Genomic DNA, 15,885 nt, shown 5'->3' with positions numbered 1-15,885 from the left:
AAATTCACATGTTAAGTTCAACACAAGATTTTCAATGCCCCTCTCTTCTAAATTTCCCCACTCATTATCGCTTTTATTAGGCAAAAAAAACTCAGATTAGTTATAAAAAATATTCAAGAAATCGAACGTTTTTTCCAACCACAACAAACAGCGGAATGACAAGTTCAAACACGCTATAATGATTGTGACATTCGATTTTTTTTTTTTTTTTTTTTTTTTTTTTTTAGAGCTACATTTCTTATTGCGAAATAGTCATGAAAAAAGTTACCAGCAGCAAGCAATTTACAGCACACCTGTTCCGAGTACAATTTTTTGTTCCCTAAATGTTATGATGGAAATTTTCATCATCATGCAAAGAAGGGTTAAAAACTTTCTTCCACTTCCAATAAATTGAGAATCGGTTTACTTTAAACTTATAAACTTCTTACTTATAACCTCCAGTTACAGGTGAACAATCTCCATTTACATAACTTTCAACAGATTCTACTAAAGACGTTTAAAAATGTTCGATAAGTAGCTATAAGTTGGATAAAAATCTACATTCTAGAGACACGGAAAAGTGTGGATTAGTTCCATCCTCCTCAAAAAAATCGCTCTCAATCTCTTTCATCACAGTATTATATGAGATAATAACACTCTTACGAAATAGTTTGAACAACACTAAGTAGCCTGTGTTTTGTCAAGTGAAAATCGAAGATTCGAATCCCCTCTAGACATGGAATTTTTTTCCATCCCCCTTCTACTTTTCCACAACATTTTCTTCCCCACTTTTTCGTGTCACCCGATTGACGTACAATACCCCCGGCGCTAAAGCCCGAATCACTCACAATTTCGGTGGAGTGGTAAGCATCCCATAGGCTAGAAAAAGTAGGTCTTGCAACTCCCCCATCCGCCTGCCTGTTAGGCTCCACTAACACACATCCTCATTCGAAGAGTCTTTCCACAAGAACTCGACTAAGTGGTGCCGTCGAAGGAACGGCAGAGAATTTTCGCTTCACTCGCTGGATGCGAAGCGTGGAGATTGCCAGTGAACTTGGCCCATTTCTATCTCAACTGCGGGGGACTACAGCTTTATCAGCACACGGAATAAATTTCGATTGATACGCTATCTCATCATGTGCATGTGAGTATTTTTTTTACGAATGATGTTGGAATTCATTTGAACATAAAATAACTTTTCAAATCTCTTAATCATTTTTATTATTCTAAGATTCGGATTTTTTTAATATTGCTTTTTTGTTGATAGTTTCCGATTGAAATTGAAATTGCCTTTCAGCCGTTTTGAATCTAGAAACAAAGAAAACGTGTTTCAGTAATGTTAATATTTTCTTTTCCGGCAAAGAAAAATTATCTTTAAATAAAAATATATTTTATTCTTTTCACATCTTTATTATTCTGAAAGCTGATTATTATTATTATAGCGTTTGTAAATATTTTTCAAAAGAATTTGGGATTATTTCTAAGGCCCTCTCGACTCAGAGGTAACTTGAAAGCGCGTCTGATTATTTCAAAAATTTTTCGCTTACTATGCTTTAGTAGCGATGCATTTTAATTAATTACTGTTAATTATTAGAATTTATTGGATTTTTAGATCAATAATGATTAAAAGTAGCTAGAGATTGTAAATAGATAAAGTAAGATCTTCAGCTGTAAAAAGAGTGTTTACATATCTTGAGCATAAATTTAGAAGTTCCCAACTACTTCGATTGTATTCGATTACCGATGATTTTATTTCTTTGCCTTTATTAAAAAGAATTTCAAAAGAAAAAATGAAACAAAATTTCCTGAGATTTCACAAGTTCAATTTTTAGATTTTAATGCAAAGAAATATTTCAAGAATGGTACATTTTACAGGGAAATAATTTCTGGACTTTCCATCATTTTTTCTCGAATGAGAGTTTTTTGGTCACTTGATTCACGAAAGGATTTATTTTTATTAGATCGATTTCGGAAACATTTTTTTCCCATTTGTGAAAATTCTAGTCACAACCCAGATATCTTAACGTTTCATTTCTTTTGAGCTTGTAGAAAAACATCCATGCCTGAAATCCTAAAGAATGTTAATCTAATCATGCAATAAATTGACCGTCATCATATTGATGTGCAAGTTTTGAGAGCAAATTGCCATCTGAGATCCGGTACTCTTCATTATTTTGGTTCAAAATTTTGAATTCGAAAGAAAATAAACTTCAAGATGAGATATTAATTAAGCAAATATTCTATTTTTGAAGATTCTGTCGCGATGAGGAATATCAAGAAATTATATACAAAACAATAAAACTAAATACAAGCTTTAAATAAAGTATTCCACTTAATTAGATCAATTCTGAAGCAGTCCAATTTATCATAAATTTACATCGTCAAAATTAGCTGAAAGTACCTTATACAGAAAACTGACGATTTACATGTAATTTTCATGAGAAATTTCGTGGACACATATGGATTTTTCAGGTATTTAAAAGTATAATGAGTCATTATTGTCACTTTTAATAATAGTGAATATATTGGTACGGCTTGAGAGGAGAGAATTTTCAGTAAAGTGCTTGAAAACATTCTTTCATTATTCATATGTATTTCGAAAGATAGTCTTTTTCTATGGCTAGATTTTGAAGAGAAAAACTGTTTCTTCAAAATGTATATCAACAAATGTATAGACTTCAAAATGTATAGACATTATTTCTTGAAATTTATAAATTGTCAACCCTTCGGATTATTTTTAAAATCTATTTCTTTCACTTCTAATAATTTTTTATCAAACTCGAAAGTATTAATTTCTACCATAATTACAAGAGGCTTTAGGTACATTAGCTCTTATATTTGAGGAATGAATTATGTTATTTTAGTCTTATCCAGTCTGGAAAATTAAATTTAACTCTACGATCATTTGAAAGATATTGATGCATTAGAAAAGTTATTTAATAAATTGAATGATAAAAGGAATCTTAAAAAAATGTTACATTTCTGTCATCTTTTTAACATCTTATACATACAAAAGCAGCTGAGAAATTCTTTTTCGAAAGCATTATAGAATAACCACTTCACATTTATTACTTGAATTTTAGTAAGTTAAGAGAGGTATAAAAATGCCAGTGAGAAAATATTTAATCCTATCATTTTTTTTTATTAATACTTACATTACATAACCGCACTGAGCCCTACTGCTATGCAACGCACTTTTTCTCTGCATAAACTAGTACAAAACATGTAAAAATGAATTACAAAATCATTTTAGATCAGGCCTGGGGGGGCAATGAAAGAGAATAAAAGACTAATCTCAATTTGATGACTTAGCTGAAAAAAATAAAACTAGAATATACGAAAAATTTATTTCAATATTTTACAAATACTGTTGCTAACAGAAAAACTCAAGACATTATCTTTGATGTCTTCAAGATTGTATCAGAGTTAAAGAATTTTTAGCTGAAGAGCAAAGATTTATGTGCTTTCAAAAGCTAAAATTGATGGTACCTAAGAAAAAAATTTTGGGGAAGCATTTCTATAAGATCTTGACATTAAATATGAAATTTTTTCCAATTATTTTTCATAGGTACTTTGTTTAATTTGTTCTTATTCATCTATCAAGATACTTATTTTGGATATAGCTACTTTTATTATTCATTAAAATGTTCTTATAAATCACACGAATTATATTTCGAAATTAATAGCATGTTTGTACATAATTTTATACCTTGTTCAGTTTTCTAGTTTCCTGCATTTTAAGTTTTAATCTTTAGTTTTCTATACTTCTTTCATAACCTTTTTTTGTAACATCTTTTTAGAATTTTAGCGGTCTAAATTTTGTGCAGCATGGCCAAATAATGCCTCTTTTACCAGAAACATCCCTCATATTCAACGGAGATAGTATAACTAGCAATCGGGCCGATACTGTGTATTTAAAGCCAACAAATTCCCTTGTAAATAACATTGTAGAAGTATAATATGAAACTCAAGGAAAGAAAAGACTTCAACAATCCGGCTCCAATTTTAAAAAAATTTGGCTTATTAAGATAAGGCAGAATAAAATTATTGATTAGTATCTAGTTTTCTTTTTTTCCCATAGGTTAATAATCAACTGCTGATCATATTTCAGCGAATAATTACAGCTTTAAATTCTTGTTCCAACTTATGAATTTCTAAAAAGACCTTTAAAAGTTTCCTCTAGCTGAAGAACGTTCAGAAATTTTCACATTCTCTGGACTACAGTTTTCTTTGCCCAATCAAAAAGAAGCTTTGAAAAACGTAACATCATTGTGCGATGTATTCGTAAATGTAATAAACATTTCTCAAAAAATACCAGGAATTTCAAATGAATATTTTTGAGATCAAGATAAGTTATTTTTCCTTATAATAAAGGTTATATAAAGGTATATAAATTCAAGTAAACAAATGTTCATTTCTTTATTTACTTTTTATTGCCTTTTTAGTAATTACTTTAAAAGCTTAAATTCAAGGAGTTTAATTTTGATGAATAAAAACTATGCCACATAAATAACGCGTTTAATCTAACAGATTTTTTTAAAAAAATCCTTTTTAGTGTAAATTGCGAATTCTTTAATCTCAAACCATCAGGATTTTAATGATAACCATAAAAAAGAGAATCGCATTAATTAGCCCATTAATTAAATACGAATATCTTGTGTCACAAAATCTTGAAACACAAATTCACTAAAATTGAAGGAATAATTAATTAATATATTATTTCTAAAAGATTTAAGAATGAGTTTTAATGATAATTTATATTTTTTAGAAGCAAAAGTGTAAAGCAATTTGTGTATATGTGTGTGTGTGTGTGTGTGTGAGACTGATTGATTGAAAAATGTATAGTCCTTATTGATATTTTATGAAGTATTGATTATCAATACGACATTATGGATATAGTGAGAAAAATTATTAGAATCACTTACCAGTCTTTATTTTTTTAATATCAACTTTAAAAATAGCAAACAATATGAACCACATTTTTTTTTTATTGCATTGCATTATTTAAATAATTCTTAACGAGTCATTTAAGTCATTTCTAGGGTTCAACAAAAATGACTGAAATATTGCAATATTTTTTTTACAATATTTTTGTATTTAAATGATAGATTAACACTCTAGCTGGGCATCCCGCGATTTCCGCGGGTTGGCAATCAGTCCATTTTCTATTGCATCTCAAGTTTTTCGCAGTTTAGGGAGTTTATTTTTAGGGAGTTAATAGTGATTTTAAAGAATTACGCAGCCACAGGGTTAAGTTCAAATATACCTGAAAATATGTCCTAAACAATTAAAAACGTAGTATAAACAGCTATATAAATCGAATGTAATTTTAAAATAACAAAGAGAAATAATTTTTCCGGTTGAACAATTTTTTTTCAGTAAACCAATTAAATCACGTAAGAAAGAAAAAGCTCGCTTTGTATTGATTTGAAAAGATTTTCAATTTACAGTATTAGAACAGTATTTGCTTAGATTATTGGATCCATGAAATTCATTATAAATGTAAAAGCAAGAATACATTTCACAAAAATGTTTTGCGCGTATTTATATTAATATCATTACCAAAATCAATCGTAAAAGAATTAGTTTTGTCCTAATTTGAAAATAGTTTTTGAAATTTGAATTGAAAGAAGTATTTTGCTTATCTAGACATATGCTGTATAATTAATGAAGAATTGATCAAGTAGATGATAATTTCATACCAAGCATATAAGGTAAGTATTTCCCTGTTTGAGAAGCATAAGTAATTATTCCAAAAACTACGTTGATTTTAACTGAAAAAGGTAGGTTTCTTTTTATTCTTTCAGAAATGGGAAGAGTGCCAATTTCAATGAATAATCATACAAAGTAAGCAGTTAATTTTATTTGGTATCATCTTTTGTATTTTTATGGGTCGAAAAAATTAAGTTATCAGGGAAAAACAGAAATGTTTGAATAACTATGTATTTTTTAATGAAAAGTAAATAGCAGAAAAAAATTTTTAACCGTAAAGACATTAAGATCATTAATGGATTTGATTAACAATATTTTCGTATTCGAATTAAATCACAATATTTACCAAACTTTTAAGTTTAACTAAAAGTAATTATTTTATACATTCTTAACCCGTTTAAAGAGTCTATTGTTTCAGTTATGGTAGAAACATTATTGTTAAAAAATAGTATTCCAGCACTTTCATACTTTGACTTGCAAAATTGTGAGTTTGATTTATGTTTATAGTTGAAATAAAAATGGCCTTCCTAAAATAAATTGAGTCAGAAAATATCGTTCTTAAAGTATTCTCTTTCAGTAACTTAAATATATTTCCATGTATTACAATATTAAGTTTCGGTTTAAAAAAAAGTAAATTATTTATGAACTAGCAATTACTTATTATAAGTACATTAGAGCAAGCTAACATTTTCATTGTCATTATATTTATCATTTTCAGGATTCAAAAATATATTTATATTTGCTATTTAGCAAATTTAAAATAAAATGTATTTGCCTGAAAATTGCCAAGAATTGCCAATTGCCAGTACAGTATAAATGTGCTGAAGTCCGTTTCAAGTCCACGTGACATTTTAAAATGTATTGTAAATCGTGCAGGACAAAAAGAATGTATACAGATGTATACTATATGATATTCTCAGTCATGTTTATCATGCGATAGTAACATCATGCAGTTTGTGTCCATTCTTCATTAATAAACAAAATTATAAGGTTCGGATTTTTTAATACAGTTTCATAATTGTGAAAATGGGATTTTGTAATTGATTTTCCTCTCTCTACTTGGTGCATTATAGTTCTGGAATTTTGTACAGTTGCTTGTTCTCGATGACAATATTCTACTTTATTATTTTCGAAACGTAATTATAAGTAAATCAACTAATTTTAATTTGATTTTCTTTCCATATAAGTGACGTCATCTGGAAAAGAATATTTAAAAAACTGATTCTTAGACTCTGTCATAATTTTAATAACGAATTATGAAATGTATAACAAAATTAAAAAGTTGAAAATCATGCTTTATGGAAAATATAAGCGTTAAAACAAAACAGCAAAAGCGCCATATTATAAAAATAATATTATAATTAAATTTAATCACAATGAATATTATAAATGTGATTAAAATTTCAATCTGCTTAAAATATTTCTATATGCCTCTCGTTTTTAAGATTCTCTTTTGACACTGAGAATTTTGATGAGGAAATAATCTTTTTTTTTTTTTTTTTTTTTTTTACTTCTTTCATTGATGAAAAGACTTAACATGATAATTCAGATTGCAAGACTGGACTTATAAATATACGAATCTATTTTCATGCTGATGTCTCATTCCATATGCTGTCACTTTTAATCATTTCGAATTGCCTCTAACAATCAACCTTAATTTAAGGATCAGTGGTTAGAATAATAGTTCGAAACAAACTTAAGTAGAAGGCTCTTTGATTTCACGGTTATCTGCCCTTCCAAATCATTATAGTTTGTAAGAGATACTATCTTGTAAATCTCTACAAAGGAATTGGTAGTTTAAATGCAAGATGACGATAGGCTGCGTAATCAAGATAGCACAGTCGCCATGAAACGTTGGCAATAACAAGCAGTTTTTTGTTTCTCAAGATAGATAAATTTCAAAGCATGTATCTACGTTTCAGTGAATGGACATTGAATCCATTCGACATAAAACTGTTTATGACTAAGAGCAGAATATATATGCAAATAAGGTGGTTAAACATTTCAAAAAATGACTTGTGTGGAACAAAGAATTGTTAAGTTGCAAGAATTAACTGTTTTCTTCCATTTTCATATCCCGTCAGATCTAGGGTATTTTATTTTTAAGATTATAGATAGATTAAGATGATAGATACAGTAAATATTTTGCAATAATGGTAAAATTTCCTCTTGTTGAGATTATTAGTTTCTTTTAGTTTCCCCAATTTAGTAAAATTTAAGAATATTTTGCAAAGTATATCACGCTATATTATTTCTTTCCGTAACTTTCTTCTGATTTTTAAAAAAAAGTCTTTCTCAAAGAGGGTTTCGCTGCTGAATGGAATAAATCTTGTGCCAAATTTACGAACTCTGATGTCTTTTAAAAGCTATAAAATAATATTAATATAAAATTTCGTAAGTAATGTCTGGTGATAGATTCAATAGCAATATTATATTTTATATATATATACACAGAAAATTTTTTTTAAATAAAGCCCAAATATCAAGAAATAAGAAAAAATAAAGATTCATAAAGAAATATTTTCTGAAGTTAGTATAAACTATGTGAAATAGATAAGCAATATCTCAGTTTAAGAACTAATTATAATGAAATGGTGTCCTTGAAATCTAAAGTCCTTTAATTCGAGAATTGTATTATGAATACAATTTCATACAGGTAAACATGCATTACACATGCATAATACAATGTAAATGTAAAGTATTTAATGGATAACGCACATTAGTAGCAAAACCTATTTGAAACTGCGTATTAGAAGAATAGAAACAAACCTCAAGCTACAATTGCCTTTCGGTTGAATGTATCGACATTAGTCTAAATAAATTTAATATGTTTCTAAAGAAATAGAGAATGATTTCTCTTTACGTTTTCAGAACTTCCTGCCTTGTTTAAATAAAAATCGAAGTAACAGGCTTCTTTTGTGAAATACCCTGAATGTTGAAATGACTCCAAATGAATAATTTGATTAATCCATTTTTTAAAAATTAACTAAAGATATAAGATATCATTAGTTATATATGTACTGTAGTTAAAGTAATCCCCTTCAGAACGATACAGAAAAAAAAATGTTGTTGTATATTGCAGAACACATGGAAACTAATGACATAAATAAGGATGGATGGATATTGGATTTTTATGGCGCAAGAGCCAAAACTGGCTATGCTGCGCCAAGACATAAATAAGGAATCCAAATAATTATTAAGAAAACACACTTATATTATTATATTCAAAGCTGAGAATAATTTTATCCCGGAATGAACAAATAAAGCACTGATAGAAATACCTTAAATAAATTGTAATTTTAATCACATTCAAATTATTTGTAATGAATTTTCTTTCTTTTCATGCTCACTGCAGTTTAATTTTCTTGTCGCATTTTTTTTTTTCTTTTTCTTTTTTTCTTTTGCCTCGTGACCCCAAATTTTTTGTTAGAAACGATGATTTTCTTATTTAAGTTCAGTAATAAAAGAATATTTTAAAAACGTTAATTTTATTATTGTCTTCTTTTTAGTGTTTAATTTTTAACTTATTATAATAAATATTTCGTAATCGTGTAGTAATCTTTTCTCCATTTCACACCTATGTGTCCCCTTTCGTTAAGAATCAAGTTTAATTAAAATTACTTAACTCATAAGTAATTTCTTTAAAATTAAAGTATTCAGTCGTTATCAAGAATTTACAACCATACCAAAACGCAGATCTCTTGTACTGCAGGAATGAATGAAAAATTAATTGTGAAATTCTGAGTTTACGAACATGAAATATGTAAAGTTAAATAAAAGCATGTTAAAAAAAAAAAAAAAAAAAGGCGAGGAATAAGAAGAGATGGATGAAAAACATGGTAAAAATGGCTGGTATTAATCTTATCATATTATTTACCATACATGAATCAATTAAATTGAAATTTAGGAGGCTATCAAAACTATTAGTATTATATGCCCTCCAGTAACAGAATCCTTAAGAATTCTCAATTAAAATGCAGCACGGCTCCGTTTTAAACAATGTACAAAGACGATTGAATTATGCGTATTCTGAACGCTGCTCACCTATTAATTCTTTCTTATCGTTCATTTTTGCGTCATTTATTTCACCTCATTCATACCACCAACATCTGCTATCTTTAGAATCACAAGGGATTTTTTTCTCCCTACGGACTTCCAGAAACGTTTACTTTTGCCCTATAAACCAGAAATATGAGAGTAAGATTCTCGAATTCTCAATACAATTGCGTGAGTCAGGAAGCGTAAAGTAAGGTGACACCGTTAAAACTAAATACTAATAGAATACCTTAAGATTTGTGATTATTATTTTTGGTGGTGTGGGTCAAAAATTACACTCATTCCTATGCGTATTCGATCAACAATGGTGGTAATTCAATGGTGGTAATTCTTTAAAAAATTATTTAGATAGTATTTATTTTGAACTTCTAAAAAACTGTCGAGTATTAAAAAGAAATGCTAAAATAAAATCGTAATTACTTTTGCTACTAACATACTATGAAATTTGCAAAAATGTCAAAAATTTATGTTTATTTCAATCATAAAACTATTAAAAACTGCAAGAAATATTTGCGTTAAGACTTTTACAAATTCAAACCAAACTTGTAGGCTGAAAATTACCATTCTTGAAACTTTCATGCAATTTGAAAAGATTGTTACAAAATAAAAATAAAAATTTAAAAAATTCCTTCAATTTTATGTGAAATTGCATATTTGTACCATACGAACAGTTATAGAATCTCTTTTCTTTTTTAAAGGTATTTGTAGAAAATTTGATGAAAATAATATTTAATTTGGGGGGAGGGGGGATATCATTTTAAAAAAGCTGAAAAAATGAAAAAAATTCGCTTTGAGAAAAACGCATTTGAAAAGAAATTTTTTTCGTTCAAAACTATCTCATCTTTTAAAGAAATACAAACACCGCTATATCGTTATGAAGGCAAGAATTTTTTTGAAATGTGAAATGTTTATGAGTTTTGAGAAGAGTTCAACATGTTTTACAAAAAATTACTTTTCTAAAATATGTTTTATCTTAACATATGAGAAAATTTGGTAGAGAACTTAAGCAAATTTTGATTGCCATTCTATAAAACTAGATTCAAACTATATACAATCAATGTGCATTCTACGATAATTAATATCAGAAATATAGGCGTGATATTTTGTTCCTACATTGTAAAAGATTATGATTTTATTTTAGAGTTCGACTTTATCAACTTTTATTATTTTCAAAATTTAAAGAATAATTGAAAATTATTAGTGAATTCAAACTCTTCATGATTCATATTCATCAAGAAGAGAAAATCTGTCAAATGAAATAGACTTAACTCCATTGTAAAAAACATTTTTTCTCAAAAAGACCGAAAAAAAAATTTCTTTTCAAACAGTATAAAAAGAAAATTCGTTTTTATCGTTTTTTTCCCCTTATCCTTATCATTCATAATTTACGTTATTTTTATACGTACTGAAATATTTTGAATATATATAAAGAACATTCATTCGCTTTATACCGGAAAAACTTTTTCATGTACCACCTGAAGAAGCACCATACTTTACTGCTTTAATACACACTCTAAACCTCAAGAATAATACAGATAATCCACTTTAAATGCCTATAGAGCAATTTTTATTGTTGCTTTTGTTTCTACTGACCAAAGAAACAATGCCCAAGGTACAAAAATTTATTTCTTTTCGAGTTCAAATTATTGTCGGGAAAACTTTGAAATAGCCTAAAGAACACAACACACATCAACGACACTCAGTAAGTTGCAACATTTGACTGATTTACTATGAATATTTTAGATATAAAACAATTTTCGATCAATTACCAGAAAATTTCCATTGTTCTAGGATTGATGAAAATTGCACAACACAAGCGCACCAAAATTGATAAAACTCGTAAAATGTAAGTTGCTTTGTTATTGTTGTAACATTATTTTCCTAAGGATTCAGGGCATAAAATAAGCATTTCACAGCAAGTGAGGGTCTGCCGGATTGAATCAAATAATAAACAGAAATCCTGAAGAAGAGAAACGATAAGAAATTCCACGCCAAATTAACTTGTCATGTCTGATGAATCTTTTGCGTCTACGGCCCCAGGAAAAACCTGTCGATTCGCCCCAGGGCAAATCCGAACGCTTGCATGCTCTTTGAAGCAGGACGAAAAACATTTGAATATGAGAAAGAAATAAACCATTTTAAAACTCGTTTGTTGAGAATTCTACCAATTGGAATTCGAATTTACATCATTTAAGCAGCGATTAGGATGCTTCACGTTGCTTTTCCGTTGAGGATTATTGGTGTTCCTAATTTCAGACTCGTTTGAAGAAATTTTCATTTAAATCACCATTTTTCGATTATCTATTAGGAAGATTTCTTGCGAGAATTTTGATATTTTTCAAAAGTTTTAAATTGTTATTTAAATCAGTTAAGTAGCCATTACATATTTCATGCTGATTTTTTATTGAGAATTATTTGTGTTCCTTATCTCAGTTTTTTTTTTTTCAGTTTTCTTTATTAAATATGAAATTTCCACATCTAAACTATATTCTTAATAACTTTCTTGAGATAATTAATTTCCCCGTTTTTATACCCTTTTTAAAAAATTTAAGATTAGCTAGGATATTATTCTCTTTCTAAGGTTTTCAAATTAAGCCTTAATAAATATTTGAATTAGTGGTTGGATAAATCCAATTAATTCACGAAAACATTCTTGTACGTTAGTTATACATTTCAGTGCAATGAAATAGTAAGTCTTTAATAAAAAATGCAGTAATTCTAAATACTATCAAAAATACTGATGTATAATATGTTGCTTGAAGAGTTCTATTGTCATTTTAATATCCTGGTAATTTCAATGAGTTTTTTTATATGAGAAAAATTTTCAGATGCGAGTGAGTTTATTCTGAATCTTTCACTATTACTCCAGTTCTGAGAAATATTTTAAATCAGTATTCAAAATGAATGATTCGAAGTATTTTCTAATATATACAATAAAGCATAATAAAAATGAAAAATCATATATTTTAAAACTCAAATAGATATCACATACATGGTTAAATGAAGCGGATAATCACTAATTGAAACGCTCTTTTTATTTTCTTTTTAGAAATTCTGCTAAATTTTCATATCGGGCCAATTTTTAACTTTCCAAATTGAACCCTGACTCGGGATCCACTCTCCGCTTTCAGTACAAATGCTAAAGATAAAAAACGTGGAAAGGCGTACTAACTTTTCATGAGTTTGGAGTCGGAAGTTTTAGCGAAAAAGCGCTGCCGCGTAACTTTCTTTGAAACCTATGAATTTCACATGATAAGGCAGATCAACTACACAGTTAAAATTAAATTATTAGATCTTCGGTTGGAAATAATAATAAAGAAAAAACAGTTCACTGGACTCAGAAGTTTTAAAAATTAAGTTCGCCGCTCTTCTATCGCCATAGATTAAACAAAAATTAAAAATGGACTATATCTATGACAGCATAAAGTATAAAAACCTTAAAAAACCCAACGACTTCTTCAAAATTAACTTTTATATATTAGAGTTTGGTGACTAGTGAAAAAAAGCACGAGAAACTATAAATTAAAACATTCCGGGTAGATATTAAAAAATGACGATAGTCGCTATGGATTTTCGATCATTCCGAAAGGAAGTAAGAAAGCGAACTGAGGGAAAACAACCGAAAAAAAAGTCGGATATTATGGGTGCCGCAAGCCCTCAAACCATAGAAAATTATAGACAAAACTGCAAGTAAAAGCTGCTTACCGCTTCCGGCTATTGCCCTAAAAAGAAAGGAAAAAAGGAGTCATCAAAGGTCGCTAACCAAAATCAAGGCCTAGTCATTCCAGGTCAAAGTCAAAACGTAACTGAGAGTGTAAATCCTGCTGCAAGTGTTTCCTTTGTTTCTTTTTTTATTTTGTGGTACTCTCCCTTCCACTGCTCCTACGGGGACATTTGATTAGTTAATTGAGAACAGACAAACTTGTTTTCGCTTTGCAATACTTGTGAATAAGCCTTCATATTGAAATTAAAAATTTGAATAAATGCAAGTTCAATTGAATGAGAGCGGAAGATCCATACCGCGCACGGAAATTGTAATTTTCTTTCCATTTATACCTTACTCTCAATACTACGCATTTCCGAAATTGTTATACTAACGAAATTAGTAGAACAAGACATTAGAAAATGCTTTAAGATGTTTTCACAAATCCCACATTTCAAAATGAAATTATTATGCGTTTAAAGTAATATTTTTTCAAAATTTTAATTCGTGCCTTTTGTGTAAACGTTGTTGCTGAATAATTAGAGATGTATGAAATTCAAATTACTTTGTAATTTTAATCCCATCATAAAATTCTACACTTATTTTGGAAGGAAATTCATGAAAAAATTTCATTTCAATTTTAATCAATAATTGATGTTTTTAACCTGTTAACTGGGTATGACGAAATATTTCAATGCAACATGAATTGAATATAAGTTGGTTAACGGGTTAATTTGACAAATTTGATACATGACCTGACCATTTGCGAAAATTTGTTACTCAGCATCAATTGGTGTATAAAATTTTCACCGACGTCTGTAACGCTAAGCGGAGTTGAAAATATCTTCCTTTTGGTCTGCATCATTATAGAATGCGAAATCCCAACTTCTATTTTGGTGTCTGGCAACTGATAAAGGTTTATTATTATTATTTCATGTTTAACTTCACGGATTTATTGGTTTACGAATAAATCTAAACATGAATAAAAATTGGTCATAGGAATCGTAAATTTTACATTTTATTTGCATTTTTATGTATCGTATTGTAGCAAAGACCATTGAACTGAAGTTCACACTTTTTGAAATTTTACACTTATACTGATTCATTGGAGGTTACTGCTAATATTTTCTTTTAACATTATATTTAGTGTGTATTTATTATTACCTTTTTTCAATTCGTGAAACGCTTTGTTTCAGTTCAATTTTAGTGATTAATTTTGATTTGAATTTTCGTAAATATTATGAATAAATTTAATTCCACTAGGAGAATACAAAAATTTTAACTGTATAATTTTTTCTAAAATGTACTACAAATAATATGCTTTGGCCCTGGCCCTGCGCATGAGATTTTCTATCATCATTTTCGTTATTTAATCTGTGGCAATCATATGCAAGATATTGTTGACATGGGTGTTGCGCGTTCAGGCGGGCGCATCTTCTAATTAATAATGAGCACGGCTAAGTGTCTTGAATAAAGTAAATAGCCTGAAGAATAGCAATGAAAATTGTTCCGAATATTCTTAATAACGGGATTGAGGCAGATGCCTCCTTTTAATCTGAAAACAGCGATAAATAAAAATTATTTTCTGAAATTTTATATATTCATTTTCCATTAAATTTTGTTTTAAATCTAACTTGAGTTGGAAAGATTTTTCAAAGAAATAAAATGCTTTAGTCCTAAATGTTGAATGACTTGAATGTAAGACTTGAAAAGTACATTTTAAAATTTATTCAAAAGTTTGAAGGCGATTTGATGACAAAAATTAGCTTTTCATACTTGGCCAATCTGTAATCCTTTCATAAATTTAAAGCCTGTATCATTCAATTCAAAAATGTTGATACTCGTACATCTATTTCAGTTCAGATTCTTGCCTAATCCTGCGACCTTTGAAAGCTTAAGATAAACTATCTTTATTGCTCTATACAAAAAGGGCTTCGAAACTACCCTTTTAAATAAGTTAAATGCAATGAAAAATATTTCGTTCCTATAAAAAATTACATCCGCAAATAAGAATATCAATAACTCTTTTGAAAAGTTTTATTTTTAATTAAAATAAAGTCTATTTTTCATTTAAAAAACGGTTAATGGAATGAAAGGTATTTAATAAATTACGCAGAAATAGAGAATGTATATAGGGTGACTAAGTTAGTTTTGAGTTTAGTTTAGCTATATTAACTTACCAAAGCAACACTAGGGCTATTTTGGAACAGACCTTGTAATTTTGAACCGCGGTCAGATTACAAGAGCGACACCTGAGCTGCCCCCCCCCCCCCTCTAAACTTCGAAGCCACACCAGCGGGAGGACATTTGGCCTCGACGGATTTAACGTTCACCAGACCCGCTTACACGACGGTTCTTCGGTGGAATCGGGCCTCGAACCTCAAAACCCTCCTGTTCCGAAAGCCAAAATTTTACCATCAGGCCACCGTTCCTGC

The 15,885-nt window shown here is 28.9% G+C and overlaps 1 protein-coding gene across 1 annotated transcript in view; it reads left to right on the top strand.

Moving 5' to 3' along the window:
- The first annotated feature begins 857 nt into the window (after positions 1–857).
- The window catches only part of LOC129961039 (serine proteinase stubble-like), a 78,499-nt gene continuing 63,471 nt past the window's right edge, over positions 858–15,885 (top strand). Inside the window, exon 1 of the mRNA XM_056074835.1 lies at positions 858–1,123. The gene's annotated coding sequence lies outside the window, so the exon portion shown is untranslated. The remainder of the gene's footprint in view (positions 1,124–15,885) is intronic.

This window comes from Argiope bruennichi, chromosome X2 (genome assembly GCF_947563725.1).
Source record: "Argiope bruennichi chromosome X2, qqArgBrue1.1, whole genome shotgun sequence".
Taxonomy (NCBI): Eukaryota; Metazoa; Arthropoda; class Arachnida; order Araneae; family Araneidae; genus Argiope; species Argiope bruennichi.
The sequence above is the reverse complement of the archived record's forward strand: the minus strand, read 5'-3'. Positions and strand labels throughout refer to the sequence as shown.